Source organism: Neophocaena asiaeorientalis, unplaced genomic scaffold (assembly GCF_003031525.2).
Source record: "Neophocaena asiaeorientalis asiaeorientalis breed wild unplaced genomic scaffold, Neophocaena_asiaeorientalis_V1.1 scaffold155, whole genome shotgun sequence".
NCBI lineage: Eukaryota > Metazoa > Chordata > Mammalia > Artiodactyla > Phocoenidae > Neophocaena > Neophocaena asiaeorientalis.
The window spans coordinates 1,770,270-1,777,352 of record NW_020173040.1 but is presented as its reverse complement, the minus strand read 5'-3'; the positions used below and the strand labels follow the sequence as shown (position 1 = coordinate 1,777,352).

The 7,083-nt window shown below is 44.6% G+C and overlaps 1 non-coding gene across 1 annotated transcript; it reads left to right on the top strand.

Annotated features, from left to right (window-relative positions):
* Positions 1-6,378: 6,378 nt before the first annotated feature.
* Positions 6,379-6,482, top strand: LOC112398335 (U6 spliceosomal RNA). Its single transcript, XR_003002992.1, has one exon. It is a non-coding gene; the product is annotated as a U6 spliceosomal RNA (small nuclear RNA).
* Positions 6,483-7,083: the final 601 nt, after the last annotated feature.

Here is a 7,083-nt window from a genome sequence, read left to right as displayed (position 1 = left end):
CCAGCAGCCTGTGTGTGGTTAGGACTCCCACATATCAAATGCCAACGCTCACGTATATTATCATCTATTCCCCTGGATCTGATAATCAGGAGTCTGAGTATTGGAATTAGGAGACTATGTTTGCTTAGTACTGTGGAAGTGAAAGATAAGATTCTAAGTGCCTACAACGACCTCATTTCTGTACCTAAGCAAACACAGTGGTGGCAAAAGACAAAAGGGGTTTTTAATGTCTTCTTTCTATACAAAATGAATGCAATTTAATTTCTTCATGTCCGCATTTTCAACATTTCTCACCTGGCAAGCATGCAAATACTAATTTCCAAAGAAATAAGCTGTTCTATAATTTTAACATTTAGCATTATCACTATTAAGCAAGAATTATCCCAAAAGAGACAAGATAATCTTGTTCTCACATTCACAAATTGATAGTTACATAGCTCAATAACAATTTAATGGAAAGGAAACATTTCATTTTAGGTTTCTGATCTAAAAAAAAATGAACAGAATTCTGGCAAAGAGATAAACATTAATTACGTAACTATGCAAAATGCCTCAGGAAAAGTTAACAAATAATGTAAAACAATTAGTTATTTAAAATGTTATAAATGTAGCTGAGTTTTAATAGTAATTTGTCCATAGTTAAAAGTGTCACAAAAACCTTTTAAAATTTTGATACTGAAAGAATAACTCTTCCAGCTTGCATTTTGTATCCATTCATGGTTAACACTTCGAGTAATTTTTAGCTGATATTTTTAACATATGCATAGTTATTACTCAGTTGAAGTATACCCCTTTCTACTCCAAGACTGATTTTCATACTTATGCTGATTTTTAGTAAGTGAAGGCAGCTTTAAAAGATGTCATGATATCTAAAAATAAGAATTTAGCCCTCAAAAAAAGCTGTAAGCACCCCTGTAGGGATCGCACAGCAATCGTGTCTCATCTGATTTCAGTATATACATAAAGGTTCACTCCCTTCTTTACACACGATGGTAAACATTCACCATCAACACAAGACGCTCCTGGATCTGCTAATGGTGGACTAAGACAAAACTAATGGCCCCACAGTAGGGTTCAGCTGTAAAAGCTACGACATTAAGAACGTGTTTATGCTCAAAACTAGTTCCTTTGATTTGGGTTGGGGGGATACATTGTAGGGAATCCCTCACCCAGTGGAATAGCTTGTACTCATAAGGTCCACAGGAAACTGGGTGTTTATCCTAAATGCTGGTGGAGCTTCCCACCCACCCCACATCCTACTCCCCACTGTTATGGAACAACAGTGTGAGAAGGTACGTGAGGGTGACGGTGAGGGGGCCGTTCCCCAGCCCCACTGGTGATGTCAGGATTCGACCACAAACATAGGAGGGGTTAGAGAAAGTCTTCCAAGTTTAATAACCTTCCTACAGACTTTCTTTCTTTGCTTTTTCTTTTTGTTTGTTTTGTTTTTTTGCGGTACACGGGCCTCTCACTGTTGTGGCCTCTCCCGTTGCGGAGCACAGGCTCCGGACGTGCAGGCTCAGCGGCCATGGCTCACGGGCCCAGACGCTCCACGGCATGTGGGATCCTCCCGGACCAGGGCACGAACCCGTGTCCCCTGCATCGGCAGGCAGACTCTCAACCACTGCGCCACCAGGGAAGCCCCAGACCCTCTTTCTTTGGAAATCAGTGAATACACATTATTGTGCCCATTTTAGTGACAACCACACAAGGAGGAATTTTTGAACATCGGACTATTTCCTGTGTGTGCAAGTGCCAGCTGAATCACTCAGCAGCTGTCCCTCGTCCCTACTTAGAATCCGCACACATTACTAGCCATGCTTCGGCTCAAAGTCCTCCCTCTTCAAGGAGCACAGAGTATCAGGTGGTGAGCAGGCTGTCACCCTCACCCCACATCTGTAGATTGGGAAAAGCCAACCCAAGAAATAGGACACGAATTCTTGGTCACTCTGCTTGTCACATCCTGCCAGATACATCAGCACACCCTGGCTTTCCAGTTAAACAGCAACACAAGCTTATCGATGTACCTGTTCTTTAAAAATCAGAGGCAAATTCAGATTTGAAGTTAATATGAATGATACTATACTAACTCAGTATCTCAAGATAAGAGAAACAGAAGCAGCAGAAGCGATAGACACACCAGAGAAGGGCAGTTCCTCCAAGAGGCGGCAACTATGGCTTTAGGGGTTTTCTTGGCAACTTATACAAAAAAAGGTACCCTGGGCCACTGACTACTTGCTGTCGATGGAAAGTGCATCCACTGGTGCATGGAAACAACCTTTCCTGGAATGACCCCCAGCAGCGAGCACCATGGGTCCTTGAGTAAGCAGGTGTACGTGTCGTCACCCTATGCATAACACAGAACCACACTTAACCCCCACATTTCAGAAGTCTGAGGATGACATGGAGTCAGCCTAGACTCACACAGGACCCCCTGAGGGTACTGCAGGGTGATGTGGCATCAAGCCTTTCCTGACAAGCTTGCTTTGCAGGTGATCTGCACTGAGCCCAGAATCCTTCATCCGTCCCGCTCTGCCTGGTGCCCACGCAGGGACACAAGGCTCGACAGGGACCCAACTCCCAGGTCCAAGGCCATCACCAACCTGAAAGAGCTGTCTAGACTCTTTCCAGAGATGGCTGTTGGATATAACAACACACCCGCGCCAGAGCTTTTTCCTCACCTTGTGGGTTTTAAGAAAGGAATGCAGAAATTCAGGTCTGGTGGGACGAACACCTGTGGATGCCTGATTCCATGGAAACATTCTAATGCTGGACTCCGCTGCCCCACTCAGTCCACGCGGCCTCCACGCTGCAGCTTGGCACTAAAGCCCCTTCCCACCCCCATCCCTACGGCTCTTTATTCCACGCACAAGTCCCCACCTTGCCAAGCCCATTCTCTTTCCCTGAAACACCTCCCCCTCCCTCTCTGAGTACTTACTGTATTCATCAAATCTAGTCCAAGGCAAATTACATTACCTACCACCAAGGTAAAAATACGCTAATTAAACTAGGCTGCTCCCTTGATTGTAAAGTGCATCCCCATTTCAGAGACGGTAAATGAAAAACAAACAAAAAGAAGAGGGGTTGAGAGGAGTCACAGGATCTGTGGATTTTTTCTCCCCTGAAGATTCCTCCCACCACACGAACCTGCCCACACTTGTCACACCTGGTCTGAGAGCTCCTTGAGGACAGGGCACTGGCACCTGCTCTCACCACAGTGCCCAAGGACTTGCAAAATACGAGACGAGTTTCTTGTTGCTGATGATGACAAAAGGAATTCCTCATTATACTCAGATCACGAGAGGAAAAAAACAAGCAGACAAACTGTGAACGACTTCTAATGAATTTTTGAAAGATTAGACTGGACGCCGTTCATCATTTTCCATCAGAGTTGGAACAAAATCAATACTCCAAGCAAACGTGTCAGTAGCAGAGAGATGGCCCCTTTCTTTTACAAACACGCCTATGTTACACTGAATTTACCTCAAGGCACCCCTATTTGTGCTGCTATAAAATGTCACTTGTTGATATCAGCAGCAAGCCAGAGGGTCAGGCAACACTTAGGTGCCATCTAAGGGTCAGAGGAAACGTGGGAGCCTCTTCAGTGCAATTCTACTGGAAAGAAATACATTATGTCAGTGAAATCCTACACCTATTCTTCCACTTCCATGTGAAGTTCACACTTCAAACAACACAGAGAGACTGCCAGAGCTTCACCGAGCATGGCTGTCCGGGTGGGTGGGGTTTGAGGGAATTTTACCGATAAAGGAAACATTAATACCCACCTTCCCCTCTAACTTAGGAGAAGCACCGACTCCAGAATCAGGCTCCCCCTCAGAACCATGTGTGGTCTTACGATGGGCTGCAGCACTGGGGCAGGCTCAGGGCCCTAAGTGAGCAGGAAACAATGGTTCTCCCATCAGCTCCAGCTCCGAGTACCCAAGAACGCTGCCCAGCTGAGTCGTGGCGAAGTGACTAAGGAACTAACACTGTTCTATCCAGGCAGCACTTCCCCTTTGACACTAAAGCCAGTGCAGACTCGTAGCAGCACGGCCCTCTGCTCCTAGACGAGCGTGCGGGTCTGCAGCACTGATTTCATGGCACTTCCTCTGTCCACAAGAGGCTCTGTCCCCTCGAGAACTGAGTTTGGTGGAAAACTAAACCTAAACGTCCAATAAGTTGGGAATGTAGCAACGGGGCAACTATCACTGCCTCATGGGACAGGAGAGGCAGGAGAGGCCCCCAGAGCTGGTGTGACGAAAGTTCCTGCATAGTGCAATAACAGGTCTCTTCCCCTCGGACAACAATCCCAGCAGCCCATTCCTCATCTCCTCTGACTCTCTAAGTAAACAGTTTTACTGTTAAGGAGGAAGTGAGAAGGATTGTTTTACATTAACCCACTCCAACCATGTCTAAAGACCACTTCACTATTTAACCCACTTCAACAGTATGGGAATTCCTACGTCAGATCTGCAAGCCTGGGTTCTGCATATGGAACTAGCATGAACTTTTCAAGCTGCCCATCCAGTACCCACTTCCATCTGTTTGCTGACAACAGGCCGATTTTTCTTTGATATCCATCCTCCCCCTGCAGCCCCTGCCATGGTGGTTGGCTCAGGTAGCCCAGGCCTGAGCTAACCAGCGCCTGACGTTCTCCTGGCCATAGGGTCTGGGCCGGTCCTCAGGCTGGCACTCAGCCTCCCCACCGCTGCCCCTAGGTTCTGAGGGGACCCACAGAGGATGATGTTCCAGGACTGCTATTGTGCGGTGGCCACAGGAAGCACACTGTGGATAAGGCCGTGCATGGGAGGCCAACTGGAGCAAGAGCCCAGGCTGGACCAAAGCCAGTAAACAGGCAAAGCATAAGCCTGTCCCACTTCTGAACTTTCCAGGCTCACAAACCCACTCACTCAATCACCGATTCGTCCAGCGGGGCCTCCATTCCTGCGGGAAGACGTGACAGACAGATAAGCTGCTCTGACCACATTCACACCACAGGTCCCAGAGGAGGTGCCATTTAGGCAGGACGGTGGCACAGCCTCTCTCAGGGCCCAATCCGTCACCTTCATCATCAAAACTGGGCTGAAATCTAACCGTCCCACCAACACGACTCTGAGTTGAGTACAGGGAGGACAGACACGGTCTCTTGCTGTCTGTAATACTCCTGCCCCGCGTGCATCCAGTTACAAACGCACCATGTGGTTAGAAGTCATGCTCCTGCTTCTGACGCTGCAGAGGGAAGGGGTCGATGCTGACACCAGGGAAACCGACATACAGATGTGCAAATGCTGAGGGTGACAAGGTACTTTAAACAGCTGCTTCTTCCACAAAAAACCTTGATCTAGTCTTGGCGATAACAGAGAAAACATGAAGCTTAACTCAGAGAAAAACGATGCTTTTCCCCACAATACAAGCTCATGAATAACCAAGGACATGCTCACTGCTTCCTGGTACAGTTCACTTTACTTACACCCTGAAAAATATCTGAATTAATGAATAGTACTAAAACAAAAAAGTCATGCAACAAAATTTAGAAGGCTGTGTCAAATTTCAGTAGATCCAAAGATTTTGAACCAAGATTGCTAATTAATAAGCTAAGATAGTGGACACTTTTTATATAGATCAGGGAGCATCACTAACTGGGGTGATGCTGGAAATTCCACTGTGAAATTTAAAACATGGACATACTGAAAAAATGATCAGAAGTAAAAGTGAAACATCAAATGTAATTTTTAAGTAATGATAATACAGAGCTTAAACCAGCCATACTGTGCATTATATACTTTAAAGACGTGTATGTATATGCAGAGACTTATTAGAGATTAATTTAGGATGGGGAAGAAAAAAGAAAGTCAGAAATGAATTTAAATGACTTCGGCATTACACAAAAAATGTATTTCCATATCCACAGCAGCTTTCTGAGTAAGAACGCTTACATAAAGATGCATATCCCAACTATAAACAATTTGGGTATCTATGGGAAGAGACAGTGTCTCTCTCCGGGAAATACATGAATTCTTTCAACCTAACTGGACTCTGAGGCCCATGGGTCTTCCTGACGTCCATCACATCATTTTCTCTGCTCTCCACCACTTGGCCCTGCACATTTCCTGGCGCCCTCCCTCTATGCTCAAAGCCTGGGGCTATCAACACCCCAAAACTCTGTTATCTTTCTGTTCTGCTGCCATCAACTATTAGCCACAGAACTTTCACTTCTGCGCAAATAAGTAGAAAACTGGAAAATTACAAAACCTTTTAGCTTTTTAATATTTTGCCTCTTCAGATAATACAGATGATCTGAAAACATAACAGATCTTAAGCACTGACTGTACTTCCAAGGTTTGTTAATATACTGCCTACATCTGTGTATTAAAGTGAGTGCTCACTTCGGCAGCGTATATACTAAAATTGGAACGATACAGAGAAGATTAGCATGGCCCCTCAAGGATGACACTCAAATTCGTGAAGCGTTCCATATTTTTAAAGACAAACACCATATAATATCACATGTGGAATCTAAATATGGCACAATGAACCTATGTACAAAACAGAAACAGACTCACAGACATAGAGAACAGACTTGTGGTTGCTAAGGGTGAGGGGGAGAGGGATGGACTGGGAGTCTGAGGTTGGTAGATGCAAACTATTACATCTAGAATGAATAAACAACAAGGTCCTACTGTATAGCACAGGAAACTATCTTCAGCATGCTGTGATAAGCCATAATGGAAAAGAATATAAAAAAAGAATGTGTATAACTGAGTCACTGTGCTGCACAGCAGAGATTGGCACAGCACTGTAAATCAACTATACATCAATAAAATAAATAAATAAAACTAAAAACAAAGTGTGTTGTCTGATATATGTCATTTAATCAATAAATATCCATAGGGCATAAACTGTTGGCTACATTTAGTTGTGATAACGTTTTAAGTGAAAAGCTTTAAATTCAGTGAATTTAGATATCCCTCAAAATTTAATCCTTCTGACACCTGTTAATTGAGAATGCTATACCTGAATATTACAAAATCAAGAAAAGTGTTTAAATCGTGGAGCTCTAAATATATCCACACATGCACTGTG